At 37.1% G+C, this 20,024-nt stretch overlaps 1 long non-coding RNA gene across 2 annotated transcripts in view; it reads left to right on the top strand.

Moving 5' to 3' along the window:
• LOC309627353 overlaps positions 1-20,024 on the top strand; it is a 54,367-nt gene that overhangs the window by 13,925 nt on the left and 20,418 nt on the right. The gene's annotated exons all lie outside the window — the stretch shown is intronic.

Below are 20,024 nucleotides of genomic sequence, written 5' to 3'. Positions count from 1 at the left end.
ATAGACAGCCAGTAGAGGAGGGAGATGATGAGTATTAATTGCAGCACTGAGACCTACTATAGTGGTAGTGTCTGTAGTTGATCCCAATAGTGTACTTCCTCCCCAGGGTAGCCTATGTCTAACGACTGAACATCATGGAAGTATAAATCCTGGACCCAGCCGTCATGATCTGGACCAAATTGGGAGGGCTACCCTAGCTTTGGAATTCCTATTAGGATCAACTTAGACCTTTTAGGGGACTAACACAGCCAAACTTTTCTCTCTGCCAAATTCTACTTTCTTTTCTTTTCTTTCCACTGGTGTTGATCCCTGAAGCAATCCCTAGTAAACTTCCTGCATGCTAATCTCAGGGTCAGAGTTGGCTTCCCAGGAAACCCAATTTAAGATACTAGGTTGGTTTCTTTATTTTCAATATGAAAAACCTCCAAACAAATTCTAGATTAATTATCAGAAAGCTTGAAAGCCTCATATATACATTGATTAATTCATTCATTCAACAAATATTTATTTAGTACCACCTATATATCGAGAACCATTCTAGAGGCTAAGGCTATAGTGACAAAAAAATAAAAAGATTCCTTCCCTTGTGGCACTTGTATTCTAGTGGAGGTTAACCAACAATAAACATGAAACAAATAAGATAATTTTGATGAGTGCTATGAAGAAAATAACACAGGAGAGTATGATAGGAAGTAACTGGACATGCTAGAGGTATGATGGGTTGCATCGAGAAGGTGGTTGAGTAAAGCTTCTCTTAGAAGATGGCATTTGAGCCCAGACAAGAGGAGCCCAGCCTTTTAAGAACTTGGTAAGAATATTCCAGGCAGAAAAAAGAGCATGTGTAAGGAAGGAAATGAGTGTGAGCGTGTAAAAAATAGGACAAAGACCAGAGTGGAAGGAGGTGGTGACCAAGAAGGAGTGGGCTAAGAGGAGGCCATTGAGGTAGGCAGGGGCCACATTGTGTAGGAACCATGGGAAATTGAAAGGAGTTTGGATTAATTCTAATCTCAGTGGAAATCCATTAGAGGATTTTAAACAAGGGAGTAGTATCATCTGTTTTATTTTTTCATAAGTCACTTTAGTTGCTGTTGGAGAATCAACTAGGGGGGAGAAAGGCAAAAATGAGAACAGGGAAACTGTTGTAGAAGCTGTTGAAGTAGCCCAGGTGAGAAATGATGGTGACTAAACCTGGAAAGGTGGAAATAAAACAGGTAAGAGGTAGTTGGATTTGGGATCTATTTTAGAGGCATAGCCAATAGGACATGCTAATGGATTGTCTCAGTGGAAGTTCAGGATAACAGAAAGGAGAAGAATATAGAATGTCTGATCAACTGGGTGGATGGTGGAACTGTTTATTAAGATGGGGAGGATTGTGGTGGGTGGGTTGGAGGGAATGAATCAAGAGTTCTAATTTGGTGATGCTAAGAGACATGACACGGAATGATAGGTAAAGTCATGAGTTCTGGGACACTGTCCGGGCCCCAGAGAAAGGCTTCAGGTGGGTAAAAATTAATATTGGTTTCCCCCAGCAAGAAGTCAGTCCACCTCTGGATTGCCAGACAGTTTACTGCGAAAATTTAAGCGATCTGGGGCAAGGATATCAGTGAATGCCCCTCGCCCGTGGCATACACACCTTCTCTCTCCTCCCTGTGTGGACACTCCAGCCCAACTGTGATGGCTCTGGTCCAGGTTCCCAGGGGCACAGACTCCAAACAGCCACATTGCCTTGGCCGTGTAGACACCTGGCCAAGTGGGTGAGTATTGCCTGAGAAGAGCCCCAGGGGCGCCCTCTGTAGCCCAGGGCTCAGGGCAGGAGCCCCGGCTCCCTGGGTCTAAGGGAGATCTTGCCCTAGGCTCTAGTAATGTGTACCAGTTTCTCCCCCCGTCATGATAACTGTATAAATAGAGCAATAGGAAGCTCAGGGCACCTAGTTATCAAGCCCCGTACAAGTGCTGAATTATTTAAGAGGCAAGTAAGAAGAATGGGAGCCTATAAAGAAAACAAAAAGGAACAGAAAGTGAGGAAGGCAAGCCCACTAGACTGTGAGAAACTTGAGAACAGTGGCCACATCATACCCAAGCTTGGATCCTCAGTGCAATGCCTGGAACTTACTAGGAGCATGGGGACAGCTTCTCTTTCCAACCCCAGCTTTACACTCTTTTAAGGCACATCTTCCTCTTGGGGAAAGTACCAGCAAGGAAGATTTCACCATTTTCACCAACTCAGTAGAGCCTGACCTCCATTGGTCCATGTTTCTCAGTTGGGTGAAATAAATAAATAAATAAATGCTGTGCAACCAGGCTTTTGGTTCTTGTTCTCTTGGATATGCATGCCCACAAAGGGAGTCCATTCTCTTTCTGCACTCCCTCTCCTCAGAGAAATCTTGCAGAGATAAAGCACCCACACTGCTCTCACACACCCCCTCCCTGCCAACCCATTCCCCCAATAAGAGGAGGGAGGCCTGAAGTTCCCCAGGGGTGCTACTTCCATTCAAAGAGGAAAGAAATATTAGCCCCACTATCAATCTCATGTTTAAGATGGTTCTTGGTCAGTTCTCCAAAAGCCAGTTTTCTAAAAGCCAACTCACCGAAGGCTGATTTACTGAATGGCCCAGTCTCCAAAGCCCAATCACCAGGAGGGAGTCTGATGTGGGTCTTTTCTGTATCTTCCATATCTCTCCTTAACATGCTCATGCTTTCCTCCACCTTCTTGAACATATTTGTTATTACTCTTTTAATGCCATAGTCTACTAATTTTATCATCTGTGTTATTTCTGGGTCTGTTTTATTGATTGATTTTTCTCATCTTTATGAGTTATATTATTCTGCTTCTCTGCATGCCTAGTAAATTTTTATTGGATGCAAATAGTTTGAATTTTGTATTGTTCAATAATGGATATTTTTTGTTCCTTTGAATGGTTTTGGGCTCTGTTTTAGGACACAGTTAAGTTACTTGGAAGGAATTCAATCCTTTCAAAACTTGTCTTTATACTTCGTTAGTTGGGTTCAGAGCAGCCTTTAGTCTAGGGCTAGTTCTGGGTATTGTTCTGCCTGATCTTTTCTGGTGGCCTTCCCCTAACCTCATGTAGATTTCTCACACACATTGCTATGGACTGAATGCTTGTGTCTCCCCCAAATTCACATGTTGAAACCCTAACCCCCAATGTGATGGTATTTAGAGGTGGGGTCTTCAGGAGGTAATTAGGTTTAGATGAGATCATAAGGGTGGGGCCCTTGTGATGGGATTAACGCCCTTATAAAAAGAAGAGGAGACCAGGCATCTCAGTCTCTCTGAGACACCAAGGAAGGCCACGTGAGGGTATAAACAGGAAGAGAGCCCTCACCAAAACCCAACCAGACACCCTGATCCCAAACTTCCAGCCTCTGTAATTGTGAGGAATAAATGTGTTTTTTAAAAATTTTAATGGAAATACAGTTAATTTCCAATATTAGTTTCAGGTATACAACATATCAATTTTTTTATAGATTATATTCCACTTAAAGTTATTACAAAATAATGGCTATGGAAATAAATGTCTGTTGTTTAAGCCCCCTGGTCTATGGCATTTTGTTGCAGTGGCTGAGCTGACTAAGGCACATAGGTACTGATGAGTACTGAGCTGAACTCTCGAGGGGAACTCTCTGTGGATCTTTGAGCTCTCTCCATGTGGCTCTTTCCTCTCTGGCCTGACCCACACATTCCATCCAGCTGCCTTGACCTCCTCAGGGGTCAGAGACCACTCTGTTTAGGTGCTCCTTCCTGTGCTACAGCTGAGAAATTCTCTCCAGGGTGTATGCTTGGACAGTCTTAGGGTTCACCTTGTTTGTTTTCCTTCTCCATGCTGCCTGTTGTCCAATGCCTGAAAACTATTGTTTTACATATTTTTTTCTAGTAATTTCATTGTATAGGGAGGAGGCTAAATCTGGACCCTGTTATTTCATCATGGTCAGGTAAACTCAGTCTATACTATAGACTCAATGCTCCAGTATCTAGTAGGGAAAGTCTTCCCTCATTTTTCTTTTTATTTCCAAACTTTCTTGGCCATTTGGGTCCCTTTCTCTTTCATATGAATTGTATAGCCAGCTTACTAAATTCCCTTAGAAAGTCCTGTTGGGTTTTGGATTGGGATGAATTAAATTTATATAATAATATGAGATATAACTCATATCCTTACATTTGCATATATCTTGCCCTTGGATGGGGATAGTTAATATCATAAAATACTACTTCTCAGCTTCTGGATGCTTTCGATGGCCTGGAAGGGGAGGATGCATGATACAATTGGATTGGGCATTGAAGAACCAGTGGAGGACAGGCTGGCCATTTCAAGGTTGATAAGCTGGAAGGGGGTGGGAATTCTACTGGATGAAAACCTTAAAATTCTAAAGGTTAAGGAGATAGAGTGATCTCTGAGACAGTTTATTATGAGAAAACAAGATGGAGAGAAGTATATATGGTATATATATTTAAGAAAGGGGAGATACATATACACATATACACATACTGTGTATGTATATGTGTGCATAAATCTGTAACTACTTAAATTTAAAAATGTAAAGTTAATTAACTATAAAGCCACTTTTAAATGACTTCCTGTGGGGAAGTAGTGAACAAGCAGAGACAGAAGCTGAGCTTTTCTGAATATTCCCTGCTTTTAGATTTGACTTTAAAACCATATACGTTTTACACAATTATACATCAAACTTAAATTTTTAAAAAGCAATCCCTAAACACTGAAAGTAAAATAAAACAAATGAACCCAACTCAACCAGAATCATGTTGGTGGCACAGCTACCCAGAGAGAAGCAATTTAAAGTGACTTTTGAAGCACAGTAATTTGATAGCCCATCCCTAGTGGGATATGCCCTACAGACAAAAAAAGAATTGCAAAAAATATCTTAAGCTGCCCTGAGAAATCCCACATTTTTTGAGGCAGTATGGAGACCGTTATTTTCAGACCATAGTGTATGTAGAGTGGCCTCAAGGAAGCAAGTAATTCTGTTGAGATTGTCAACAACTGAAATTTTTCAGTGTGGTAGGAAGGAGGTCAATGAGTTAAGTAATAACCCTGTAGTCTTTAATTTGAGTTGAAACTATTGGTATAAACTCATGACATGTAATCTTACCAACAAACACCATTTTCTACTCTGAAAAAAAATTCCAGAAACAGTGACTAAGCCAGTAACATCAAGTGCCCAGATGGTGGTCCCAAATTCAGTTTCACCTAGAAGGCCAAAGAGCCCCTTGGATTACAGCCATGACAGATCTAGGGCAGGAAACACACCACCTGCCCTGAGTAACTGAGCTTCCTGCTCTCTGGTGTGATTCCCAGGGCTGTGTCCAAAGGCCTCACAAGCCAACCTGAAGAGGCTCCCACAGGCCACTGAAACATGAATAATAACTTTAATAGATTGAAATATATCCAATATGATTATGCCCACTAGTTCATAACAAAGCAAACAAAACAAAACAAAACTTAGTGGTCACTTTCAGAAGATTCTAGGAAGTCAGCTCATCTGAAATCAATCCCTTATCATTTTTTTGCATAACATGTACCTCCAGGTACCCAAGTAGTTGAAGTACTTTTGTAGAAGAAACATCTAAAGCTGCTTCCGTTAACAATACAGAAGGAGTGATGGAGTCAAAACGTCACCACTCTTCAAGTTCTAACAAATCCATGGATAGAGGACTGCTGAACAACAGAGAGAATCAGACATCCTGTGCCGTCCTCTGTGAAGAGTATTTGCCAGAAAATTGAACCTGAGTCTGATCAAAATTCTAGATCTAACCACCAATAGGCAGAAACTAAGGGGACAGAGGAATACATTAAATGACACCACAGAGGCACAGTTATCAAAATGCAGGCTAGGAAATGCTACTGGAAAAAACAACACATTCTCTTCAGTAATTGCAAGAAAAAAGTGTGACAGGGGAGGAGTCTATAGATTCAAAACAGATTTAAAGACCTGTCACAACCAACTACAATTTATGGCCTTATTTTGATTCTGAGTCTAACAAATAGACTAAATAATCGTGCGATAATTGGAGAAATTTAAACAGTGACTAGACATTTAATTATCCAGAAATTGTTCATTTTTAAGATGTGATAATATTATTTCTTTTTTAAAGAAATAAATACTGAAATTCTTATAGATAAAAAATAACAATAGTCCCCCTAAATAAATATAACACAATTCCATTTATTATCCTAACAGGTTTTTTGGGGGGGAGTGGAGGGAGTTGATAAATTGTTTTAAAATCTATATGGAATACATATGGAAATATAAAAGCCTGAATAGCAAAGAAAACTATAAAGAAGATAAATAATGAGAGACTTGCCTTCAACTGAAAGCCATTGTAATAAAAATCACTGTAATACAACCAGCATGGTATTGGCATAAGAGTAGACAAATCAGTGGAACAGAAGAGTGGATCCAAATATAGATCTCAGTATATATCATAATTTAATATGTGACAAAGGTAGTATTTCAATTCTGTGGGAAAGAATGGTTTATTTAATAAAGTTCTGGCATAACTGGCTATTCATCTAGAACAAAATGAACTTGTATCCCAGTTTCACAACAATCCAAAAATAAATTCCAAGTGGATTAAAAAATTAAATGTAAACAGTAAATCTTAGAAGAACATTTAGATGACTACCTGGAAATCTAGGGGACAGAGAACACCTCTTTAACTAAAACCAGAAATCTGGAAGTATAAAAGATAGACATATTTGATTACCTAAAAATGGAAAACTTTTATATGGCAAAAGATACCATAAACAAAGTCAAGTCAAAATATGCATTTAGAAAAGTATGTGTAATGCAGATAACAGATAAAGGGTTAATAATTCTTACATGCAACAAATTCTTACAAAGTGATAAGAAAAAGATAAACACTTCCATTTTTTAAAAAGGGCAAGGGTATAAACAGGCAATTCACAGAATAGCAAATCCAAATGGCTAATAAGCATATTAAAAGATACGCAAACTCACCAGCAGTCAGGAAACTGCAAATTAAAATAATGAGACATTACACCCATCCGACTGGCAAAAATTAAAAAGAATAATATTATCTATTGCAATCTCATGCATTGCTTGTGAAAAGTGTGAATTGTTATTGCCTTTTGGAAAAAAAAAATCTAACAGCATCTATTAAAATAAAGAATCCACATACCCAATGACTGCACTGCTGGGAATGTAGCCAGTAGAAATAAAAGAACCAGTACAGAAGGCTATATGTAACTTGTTTATTGCAGAATTATAGTAGCAAAAAACTAAAAACAAAGTGAATATGCATCCATAAGGAAATGGTTGAATAAATTGTGCATGTATCAGCGTCATAAAATACTATGCAGCTACTAAGAAGAAGGAATTAGAACTACTCCCCATGAATTAGAAGGATTTCTTCACAATGTTGAGTGATAAAGACAAGATGCTGAGAATTGTGTATATTATGGTTTCCAGCTATAAACTAGTATATGAGTGTATGTATGTGTGTATCTGTGTAAATGTATATATTTGTGTGCAGACTTCAGTTTGCTCATGATTACATGACCTTGGGGAAAAAGCATGGAATGCTCTACAGGGCGTTGTTAACAAGGGCTATGCCAGGTTCGGGGTAGGGGGATTAGTTTTGGGTAGATGCTGGAAGAGGGTAGAAGGAAAAAGAAATCTAACAGAAATTTTTTAAACTAGCATAATGATACTATATATATATATATATATATATATATATATATATATATATATATATAACACATTAGTATGTATATACATTATATATATACACATATACATGTATAATGTATGTGTATATATATATTAAGAGAAAAAGCTAGAGTTGAATCTATATCGACATATTTGCAGGCATGTTCATGATATGTTGTTAAATTTTTAAAAGCTAGTAATGTGTATGGTATGATTCTATTTTGTCAAAACAAAGCACATAAAGACAAACCACTATAACTGTGGGCTGCATAAATGCTTGTAATACTGAATGAACCATGAAAAAGATGTGAAGGGATAAATGCCAGTTGTTAACATTTGTCACCTCAAAGGGGGTTGAGATGGGTGTGAAATGATGATTAACTTTTCTTTACACATCACTGTACTAGTTTCCTTGTTGCAATAAAGCTGTATTGCTTTATAATTTGAGAAACATAAAGCAGAGAAAACAAGAAAAAACTATAGTCTTTCATTTAGAGAACATTTTATCTTTCATGATATATTGAAGTCTTTTTTTCCCCTTAAAGTTTCTTGATATTTGTTGATTTCTTAATTGGGAATAAGTGTTTATCAAATATTTTGGGGGCACCTATTGAGATGATCATCTGGTTTTTCTCCTCTATTTTCTTTTCAATATCTGTACTCTCCCATGTGGTGATCGTATTCATTCTCAAACATCATACATGTGCCAACAAGCCCCAAATATATATCTCCAGCCCAGACTTCTCTTCCAAACTCCAGATCCTGGAGAACTGCCTGTTGACATCTCCCCTTGAATGTCTAATGACATCTCAAACTCGACACATCCAAAATGAAACTCATGACCACCTCCCCCAACTCTCCCAAATTCCACCAAACTTATTCTACATGCAGCTGTCTTTATATCAGGTAAAGACAACCCCATCTAGCCAATTCTCAGGCCAGAATATACGTGTCATCTGTGACGTTTCTCTTTCACACTTTTACATTCAATCATCAGGAAATCCCGTTCATTCTATCTTCAAAATACATTAGAATTGACCACTTTTATTACCACCACTGCTTCCATCCTGGTCAGAGCCACCATCCTCTCTCACCTGCATTACTGGTGGTCCTGTGTCTGTTCTTGACTGTCTAGAGTCTATTCTCAACAGGACACCCAGAGTCAAGCCCTTTAAATGTACATGAAATCACATCACTCCTTTGCTCAAAACCCTGTTCTCTCCTCTCCCCGCCTACACACGTCCCCCTGCCACTGCCCCCAATTCATTTAGATTAAAACCCAAGGTCTGTACAAGGGCTACACAATCCAGCTCCCTGTGACCTCTCGACCTCATCCCCTTCCACTTCCAGTTTCCTCAAAGTTCCTAGAACATGACAGGCACACCACTCCCGCCCTGGAGTCTTCATACTCACTGTTCCCTCTGCTTTGAATGCCCTTCCACCAGATAGCTGCTTGGCTAACTCCTCTCCTCAGGGAGCCCTACCCTAACCACTTTGTTCAATATCCAGCCTCCTACTCCCACAGGACAACTGTCTCTCGCCCCCATCTACTTTTTCATCTTCCATGGCATTCATCCTCTTCTCCATACTGAAATGTTTATTAAGTTTATCTTTAATTGTCTGTCTCATGCCACTAATACACACTCTCCAAGAGGACAAGAACCTTGTTTTGTTCACTGATGTGACCCAAATGCCTAGAACAGTGCCTGACACATAATAGATGCTTAACAAATATTTGTTGAATAAAAGAATGAATTAGTGAATTGCATTAGCTCCTCCAAAACCAGTCCTCTCAATGCTATGATTCCTCTCTTGGATGTGTTTTGAGCTGTAATGTTCTACAGGATTTTAAAATTTCTCTTAAGTATGACTCTTACTGCTTTTCCTCTTTTAGGAATCATTCCAAATTTCTGACTCATTATTGAAGCTTTTCATTGTTTCCCCCACACTATTATAGATTTATTTTCTTTTAAAGTACCTCTATGATGATTTCATAGGATTTGGTGAGGAAGGAAAGGCAGATGTGTGTGCTCCCTCCTCCCACCCTTGACCTCAGAGAATTGGGAGTTTGTTAGTGTGCATCCGTCTCTCTGAGTCTGAGTGAATCTGATGAACTTGTTACTGGGCTGTGGGCCCTAGTGACCCCATCAATACAATGTAGCCTTATGAAGCCTGGGTTGGCCACCAGCTGGCCTTCCTCTAAGACCTCCAGCTCTAGCCTTTCAAATGTAACACTGTCCTCATTAACCAAGATATTATAAACTATTTTTTTTTTCAATTCGGAGAGGAAATGAATTGCATAAAAGCTAGATAATAAAAATGAGGTTCTAATGCCTGACACCACATTTCCTTCTTACTAATCAACTCAAATCTTAAAATCAAAGATATCCACCCACATCCTTAGGGAACTCATTGAAAATCTTATGCAGCTGAAAAAATTTCTAATCTCCTTTTACCATAGCTCTACTAGTCAATTAAAGACTTTTCAAAATGTAAAATATGCATTTTTATGTCTATTTTCAAAGTCACTGAAGACCAGATTTTGACCATTGATTTATATGCTGAATATGCCTACCCTATGAAAAGAAATTTGGTTAATTTGGGAGTTTGGGAGTGTGCTAAACTATTTTTATCTGACTTTCCTACTAGCATAGCATTTATAAACTGCAGAAAAACTTGCTTTTTATTCCCTCATTAAAAAAAAAATTTATATTCACAATGCTTTTGGTTTTGTACTTTTATGTAATTTCATGGCTATGTTGGATTTGGAGGAAAAGTGTTCACTGTGAACCCATTTATCCAAGACCAAATGTGAATTAACATAGAGCACGAAATCACAAAACTGTGACTGAAATTATTATTTTTAAAAATATGACTTGGCCTTTGACTACTAATCTCAGCCAATATTGAGAAGAGACCTTGAGCTATCAGCTGAGTCAGCATCTCACCTGTCAACACCCCAACTGTCAACTGGATAAACCAGTCTTTCCAGATCTTTCTGTTGAATCAATAGACCCATGTCCTTGGCCTCCTGCTAACAGTCTTATCCTTTTCCTCTATCTTCTCTAAGATACACCAAATAAGAACTCCAGTTTGTAAACCATTGGTATAAATGGTTTCTATTATCTTGGGAAAACCTATGCGAATGGAGGCCCTCATCTTATTTTGGAGTTTATTCTATTGTTCTAGCACCATGATAGTAAATAAGTTCTTCCCTGTGCTCATCCAAAATGTTGTCCTTTGCTGTAAACTCATTTTCTCTTAATTAAAATTATTGGACATAGAAAATCGTCGCTCATCATCCTCTGTATTATCCTTGGAGACAATGCACAAGATCTCTCTTTGGCCTATTCTAATTTTTACTTGTGAAAAAATGGAAACCTACTTTTCATTTCTCATCATTTTTGGATGCTGTTCAGCAATTCCATGTGATTATTGAAATGTGGCCAAAATGGGACCCCATTTACTAGATCTTTGTAGAGATGGTAGCTTTTGAAAGATTGAAACAATAGGAGAAATTAAACAGGAAATGATAGATTTAACTGTCTAAAATTTTTGAATTTATATACCATGAAAATTAATAAAGCTGGATAGTAAACATTAAAATAGTAAAAAATTCATATCTATACAATCTAAAGAATTTACTTACTTGTATGAAAATCTGCTTATGTATAAGATCAAATTTTTAATGAATAATTATGTTCATTTTTTAATGCTTTGGTTATTTTCATTTAAAACCATCTTTTTGAGTAACATCAAGATGCCAGTAGATACATGAATCATGAATAGACAATATTGTTATTGGCCAACATTCACTTTTCCTCAAAATCTAGTTGACGTGTCATGTCTTGGAAGTCCTCAAGAAACTCCTAGGGAAAGTAAGCTCTTCTTCAAACCTGCGATTTTGTATTCCATAACACACTGTACTGCCCTTGTTTAATAGTCACAACAGTATTCTGCAATTATTTATATGACTGTCTTCCTACCAGAAATAACCAACCACATGATAAGATGTCAGAGCAGGGACGATGTCTTTGCTTCATTATCTTTTCATTGTCCAACATGGTGTATGCTATATGCAGTAGGTGCTTCATAATTGCTTATAGAATGAATTAGTTCACATTAAAATAAGTGTAAATAGTAATTATAGAATTATGGAAAAGACCTCCCTTCTCAAGCTCTTAATCGAAAGTCTGCAATATAATGCAATATTATTTTGTTCAAGAAGATGTTAATGTGTTGAAGGACATGTGTTCATTTTGCCTAGGAATTTTAAAAATATGAATATTATTAAAGATATGAAAAGATAAGAGTTTTCCTGAAATTAATTTATAAATTCAGTATAATGACAGTCAGTTTACAGGGTTCTTAAAACTTAGCACACTCATTCCAAAGTCCATCTAGAGAAACAAACATAAGAGAAGGACCAGATAGAAAAAAATAATGAAGAGAAATAGCCCTATTAAATATTTAAATGTTTCACTAAATTACAGTAATTAACATGCTGTGGACTGCTGTGGAAACAGAAAGATTCTATTAAATAAAGAGAATGAGGAATTCAGAAATGATCAGAAGCATGTATAAACATTATTTTACAATAAAGTTAGCCTCTCAGAAGAAGTGGTGAAAGGGTGGCCTGTCCAATAAAGTATATTATGAGAAATGGAAAGGCATTTGACAAAGGTGATCTGAATCTCTACATCACTTCTTTCACCAAAAGAAATTCAATGGCTTAAACTCTTAAAGTAATACAATGACAACAACAACAAAACCCCTAGAAGAACATGTGAATAAATAAAAAAAAAATAAGTTTGAATGAGGAAGACCATACTAAGCATGACATGATATTAAGAAACCATGAATGATTAGATTGACTATTTAAATTTTTTTAAAAATCCTGAAATTTCCATGCAGCAAAAAAACAAAAAAACAAACCCTACAAAACAAATAAAAAACTCTCCATAGACAAAATCAAAAGATAAACAAACAGAAAGAATAATGTTTGTAATACATGAAGCACTAATCTCTTTAATATGCAAAGAGTTCATACCAATCCATATAGAAAAGATTAATGTTCCAATAAAAAGATGGGCAAAGGATATGAACACAAAATTCATAGGAGAGTAGTAAATGGCTAATAAATCTATAAAAAGATAATAAAAGAGTATCAAAGTAAAACAATGAAATTCCATATTTCACTTTGCGGATTAGTAAATTTTAAAAAAATTGATGACATACAGTATTGGCCACAGAGAGAGGAAATTAATACTCCCCCCAAAATTGGTGGAGGGGTGAGAAGATGCATAAAATATTCTAGAGGGGTTTTTGGCAATATTAATAAAACATTTACATTAGAACAAACAAGCAAAAATATGTTTAAGGGTTTTTATTGTAGCATTGTTTGAAATAATAAATGCTAGATACAACCTGAATGTCTATCAACAGGGAATTAAATTATTACAGAGCCATACAATGGATCTCTATGCAGCTCACAGAGAATGTACTAGAATAGAAGAATATGAAAAGGTGTCTGTTATATCATTAATCGAAAAGAAAAGCAAGTTCAGAACAGTGGTAGAATAGGATCCCATTTTTTTTGTGTTGTCATTTTTGTTTTTTTTGACTGCGTTGGGTCTTTGTTGCTGCGCGTGGGCTTTATCTAATTGCAGTACACGGGCTTCTCATTGCAGTGGCTTCTCTTGTTGAGGAGCATGGGCTCTAGGCGTGCAGTCTCCAGTAGTTGCAGCATGTGGGCTCAGTAGTTGTGGCACACGGGCTCTAGAGCATGTGGGCTTCAGTAGTTGTGGCACATGGACTTAGTTGCTCTGCGGCATGTAGGATCTTCCCGGTCCAGAGCTTGAACCCATGTCCCCTGTGTTGGCAGGTGGACTCTTAACCACTGCACCACCAGGGAAGTCAGCCCCCCCATTTGTTTTTTAATGAGTATTAACAGCATGTATACTTTGCATGTATTTATATAAAAACTATCTGAAAGGACATACAATTTATTAACAGTGGCAACTTCTGGAAACGGGACTGAGAGGAGAAAGTTATGAGAGAATTTTACTTTTTACTTTATACCTTCTTTTACTTTTTATGAGTATGAGGTACTTTTGTAATTAAAGTTTAAAACATTGTAAAATAATGCTCACATTTTACATAGCAAACATTAGAGGCAAAACCCTTTGACAAACAATCTGGCAACAGGTGATGACCCACCGGGCTGGGACTAGGGTGGGGCGAGAGAGGCAGTTGCCTTGGGCACAAAATTTAAGAGGACATCAGAAAACCCAGAAATCAAGATGTGATATTTTAATGCACTATTTAAAAACTTTTTTTATTGAAGTATAATTGATTTACAATATTGTGTTAGTTTCTGGTGTATAGCAAAGTGATTCAGTTATACATATATACATATTTTCCAATTCTTTTCCGTTATAGATTATTACAAGATATTGAATATAGTTCCCTGTACTATACAGTAAATCCTTGGTTTTTATCTATTTTGTACATCATGGTGTGTATCTGTTGGTCCCATACTCCTAATTTATCCCTCCCCCCACCTCTTTCCCCTTTGGTAACTGTAAATTTGTTTTTTATGTCTTTGAGTCTGTTTCTGTTTTGTAAATGAGTTCATTTGTATTATGTTTTAGATTTCATACATAAGTGATATCATATAATATTTGTCTTTCTCTGTCTAGCTTACTTCATTTGGTATGATAATCTCTAGGTCCATCCATGTTGCTGCAAATGGCAATGTTTCATTCTTTTTTATGGCCAAGTAATATTCCACTATATATATATATATATTTATATATATATAATGAAATATATGTATATACCACATTCTTTATCCATTCATCTGTTGATGGACACTTAGGTTGTTTCCATGTCTTGGCTATTGTAAATAGCACTGCTATGAACACTGGGGTGTATGAACCTTTTTGAACAGAGTTTTTGTCTTTTCCAGATATATGCCCAGGAGTGGGATTGCTGGATCATATGGTAACTCTATTTTTAGTTTTTTAATTTCGTCATTTTAAGAATGGTATATAAGGCTTCCCTGGTGGCGCAGTGGTAAAGAATCCGCCTGCCAATGCAGGGGACCCGGGTTTGAGTCCTGGTCCGGGAAGATCCCACATGCCGTGGAGTAACTAAGCCTGTGTGCCACAACTACTGAGCCTGCGCTCTAGAACCCACGAGCCACAGCTACTGAGCCCACGCACCGCAACTACTGAAGCCTGTGCGCCTAGAGCCCGTGCTCCGCAACAAGAGAAGCCACTGCAGTGAGAGGCCCGCGCACCACAACGAAGAGGAGCCCCCGCTCGCCGCAACTAGAGAAAAGCCCGTGCACAGCAGCGAAGACCCAACACAGCCAAAAATAAATAAATAAATAAATTGGAAAAAAGAAAGAATGGCATATAAATGGAATCATACAATATGTGACCTTTTGAGATTAGGTCTTTTTATCCAGCATAACGACCTTTTAAAATTCATTCGTATTGTCATGTGCGTCAGCAGTTTGTTTTCATTGTGGAGTAGCATTCCATGGTATGGGTGTTACCATGCCATTTGCAACCATTCACCTATTGAGGGAAATTGTAGTTCCAGTTTTGGGCTATTACAAATACTGATGCTACGAGAAATCATGTGTCAGCTTTTGTTCATTTCTGTAAAATAAAAGCCCCAGAGTGCAATTGCTGTGTTACATTGGCTGTACCATTTTACATCCCCACCAGCAATATAAGAGTGATCCAGTTTCTCTGCATCCTCTCTAGCATTTGGTGCTTGTTATGGGCTGGATTATGTCTTTCCTAAATTCATATGTTGAAGCCATAACTCCCAGTACATCAGAATATGATTATATTTGGAGATAGGGTCTTTAAAGAGGTGATTAAGGTTAAATAAGGTCATTGGTGTGGACCCTAATCCAATACAACTGGTGTCCTTATAAGAAGAGATTAGGACTAAACATATGCAGAGAAAAGACCATGTGAAAACACAGGGAGAATATGGCCATCTACAAGTCAAGGAACAAGGCCTCAGAATAAAATCAACCCTGCCAACAGTTTGCTCTTAAACTTCTAGCCTCCAGAATTGTGAAAAATAAATTGCTGTTGTCTTCAGCCACCCAGTCTGTGGTATTTGTTACGGCAGTTTTAGTAAACAAATGCAGTATTGTCATAATTTTTTATTTTAACTGTCTGATAGGTGTGTTGTGACATCTCATTGTACTAGTAATTTGCATTTTCCTAATGCCTAATGATGTTGAACATCTGCTCATGTGCTTATTTGCCACTTGTATATCATTTTTGGTAAAATGTCTCTTCATGTCTTTTGCCTGCTTTCTAATTGGATTGCTTGTTTTCATAATGTTGACTTTTAAGTGTTCTTTAGATATTCTAGAAATGAGACCTTTGTCAAATATGTGATTTGCAAATATTTTCTCCCCATCTATAGCTTGCCTTTTCATCCTCTTAACAGGGTCTTTCACAGAGCAAAATTTTAATTTTGATGAAGTCCAATTTATCCATTTTTTTCTTGTATGGATTGTGCTTTTGGTGTCATGACTAAGAACTCTTCACTAAGTCCTAGGTCCTGAAGACTTTCTCCTATATTATCTTTTAAAAATTTTATAGCTTTACATTTTACATTTAACTCTATGATCCATTTTGAGTTAATTTTTTTTATAAGGTGTGAGGTTCAGGTCAAGTTTTATTTTTTGTTTTTGAGGACTTTTTTTGTTTTGTTTTGTATTGCCAATGGATAGCCAGTTGCTCCAGCACCATTTATTAAAAAGACTGTCCTTCCTCTATTGGATTGCACTTGACCTTTATCAAAAATTACTTGACTGTACTTGTGTGGGTCTATTTCTGGGTTCTCTGTATTGTTCCACTGTTGTATATGTCGATCCCTCTGCCGAAATCACACAACCTTGATTACTGTAGCTCTACAATAAGTCTTGAAATCAGGTAGAGTGATTCCTCCCATTTTTTTCTTTTTCAGAATGGTTTTAGCTGCTCTACTTTCTTTACCTTTCTATATAAATTTTAGAATTATCTCACCTATCTACAAAAAATATTGCTAGGAATTGCATAAAACTGTATATCAGTTTGGAGAGAATTCACATCTTTAGTATGCTGAGTTTTCCAATCCATGTATATGGAAAGTCTCTATATTTACTTAGATTGTCTTTGATTTCTTTCATCAGAATTTTGTAGTTTTCAGTATACAAGTCTTGTACATGTTTTGCTAAATTACACCTAAATATTTCACTTTTGGCGAGCAATATAAGTGATGTTGTATTCTTAATTTTGATTTCCACATATTCTTTGTTAATATGTACACAATTACTGGCATCTCTACTAGTATACAATTTATTTTATTTTATTTTTTATAAATTTATTTTATTTATTTATTTTTGGCTGCGCTGGGTCTTTGTTGCTGCTCACGGGCTTTCTCTAGGTGCAGCGAGCGGGGGCTACTCTTCGTTGCGGTGCGCGGGCTTCTCATTGCAGTGGCTTCTCTTGCTGTGGAGCATGGGCTCTAGGCACGTGGGCTTCAGTAGTTGTGGCACGCGGGTTCAGTAGTTGTGGCGCATGGGCTTAGTTGCTCCGTGGCATGTGGGATCTTCCTGGACCAGGAATTGAACCCGTGTCCCCTGCACTGGCAGGCAGATTCTTAACCACTGCACCACCAGGGAAGTCCCCTAAAATATTTTTTTAATACATTTATAGTAATGTTTCAATAGTAAACGGATTTAGTTTTTTACAACTTTAGTAATTATTTTGCCATTGCAAAATATAGCAGGAAGATCACTGGACCTTAGCAGCTTAACTCAATCGTATAATAAAAAAGACACTTCCCCATCCATACCATCCCTGAGGAAATGGCTTCAGTAGCTAAATTCTTATCAACTTCTGGTAACTTTTGCCCATACAAGAAATCAAAATGAATTAAAAAGGGGAATTTTCTCTCCAAAGACTAAATTTCTGGATTCATATACTTTTTCTATTTTATCTTCTTTATCTCCAGTGGTACATTTCCCCTTCTTGTCTGCTCTGGCCCTGCACACAGAACTCAAGATTATGGTGAGGAATATGGGAATACAACAGGATGAGACCCAAGGGAGTCACTTCCCTCAGCCATTTGTACGTAGAGCCACTTACCTGGTTAACGCCCTTATCATCTCTCCTGGGGGAATATTGTAACAGCCTCCAATTGGCCTCCCTCCCTCCAGCCTCATTCTCTTCCCATTCATTTTCTGTACAGCTATTGCAGTTTTTTTTTAAACAAATACATTTGCTCATGAGACTTTCCTATTTAAATCTTTTTGTGATCCTGTCGTGTGTACAGGATAGAGTAAAACACGAGATCCTTCATAAGGCCCAGCCGCTCCAGCCAGTGTACTTTTTCTGTCTCCATCCTCATAAAGCCTAAACTCTAGCCATTGAATTACTCAGAATTTCCTGAATAAGCCAAATATTTTTGTTCATTCGTATAATTTTCCTCTAATTTAAACTCTCATTACTCCTATGACAAAAATGTACCTATCTGTAAAGACAAACTTAAAAAAAATCAACATTTCAGAAAGCCAATTACTTTCCTTCATCTCCTGTTTCAAATAAAATTTACCACTCCCTTTGTCATGTCCCATAGTCCTTTACCCTTTTACCTGTGACCTTATCTTCCTAATCAACTAGTGTGACACATTTTCTGATAAATATAATTATACTAATGAGGACAATCAGACAAAATACTTTAAGACTACATAGCACATTTGACAATATATTATAATTATAAACACATTTGATGGTATAATATCATCTTGATTTTAAGACACTATTGATTTTAAGATGGCATATTTATTTAGTAATACATTTCTTAAAAGACTATTAATCTACATCAATCTACATTTTTTAAACTGCCAAACTTATCCAGATAATTACATTTTACTTTTTTTGTTTAGTATTACAGAGTTTAAGTCTTCAACATAATGAGAATCTAAGGGTCCTTCTGAATCACATCTCCTCACCTGCAGTTTGCATGGCATCACGGTTTATATCATGATCATTTTGTAATCTGTGCTGGTGATAGTGACCCCTTTAGCATCCTTAGTTAAGATCATTAAGTATGGAAGTATATTAAAGATTATCAAAGTTTTGTCATTGTTTCTTATTTGGTTAAACTCAGAGTCTTGGTTGCCATTTAATTAAATGATGTATTGCTGGAAGTTAAATGGTTTCTCTTTAAGTGAGAGGAAGCTTTAAACAGAGAGACTTCTAAAGCCTGAGTGATAGTCCTTCACGGTGTGTGAGTTGGTTACACCTGCGTCTCCCAGGTTTGTAAGTTCTATCAGCTATTACTGAGAGACTTGGTCGTTTCTACTGTCTTTCATTGCATTGCTTGTTGAAGAGAGGAATTTGTTTGTTCAATTTTGTTTGTTTTAATTCTTCATCATAAAATAGTTTTTTGGAAGACACTTAAGCAACAATTAGGAATCCAAAGTTAGTTAAAATTTTATCACCGATGCAAATAAAGGTGAGAAAAGGGTAACATACTCACTGTGCGTCACTAAATACTCCTGTGCTCGAGCCTTCTCACTTGTGTTACCCCAGCTGGTGACAATTCACTCTTCTGCCCGGCAGCTTGTAGGAAAGTAAAGATTGGCATTGATTGTAAAGGCCCATTTCAATTCCAGAAATATCAAAACAAACATTTGCATTTATCATCACAAAATTAAGGTATTGTTTATGTGTTTGTGTCCTTCACAAGACTATAAGCTCCTAAGTTCTGCTATTTTTTCAACTTCATCTCTGTGTTCCTAGAGTCCAGTATGGTGCTTGGTATGTGTTATGTGCTCAATAAATACTGTGGAATGAATGGGAAAATGCAAACTATACACTAGTTGGGTAACTAATTTGATACGTGTTCATGTATCAGTTATTTAGTTGGACTGACATAGGTTTGAAGGGGGTGATTCTCAATTTATTCTTCCTTTTTTTGTGAATTGTGATAGACATGTTTTGTTCCTCAATTTGAAGAATGTTTTTCTCCAGTTCAAGAGGAGAGAAGTCACATAAATGGATAGAAATTTTTTGCTTAGATTGCCCATGAATCTTTGGAAGCTGCTTCTACTTCTCTGATAAGCGCCAGTTCACAAACAAGTGAATAAACAAGTAGCAAACAAATATTATCAGGACATTTTAGAAATATCTGATAGTCCGTAAGTCCAGAGACTGATTTTTCAAGGAAGAGTGTGCTGAAAGCTGTGCTTTTTTATTGCACACATGTACTCATGTCATATCTAGGCT

This window comes from Balaenoptera borealis, assembly GCF_965194805.1.
Source record: "Balaenoptera borealis genome assembly, chromosome: 4".
NCBI classification, from domain to species: domain Eukaryota; kingdom Metazoa; phylum Chordata; class Mammalia; order Artiodactyla; family Balaenopteridae; genus Balaenoptera; species Balaenoptera borealis.
Note: the sequence above shows the minus strand (reverse complement) of the source record. Positions and strands in the feature narration are given on the sequence as shown.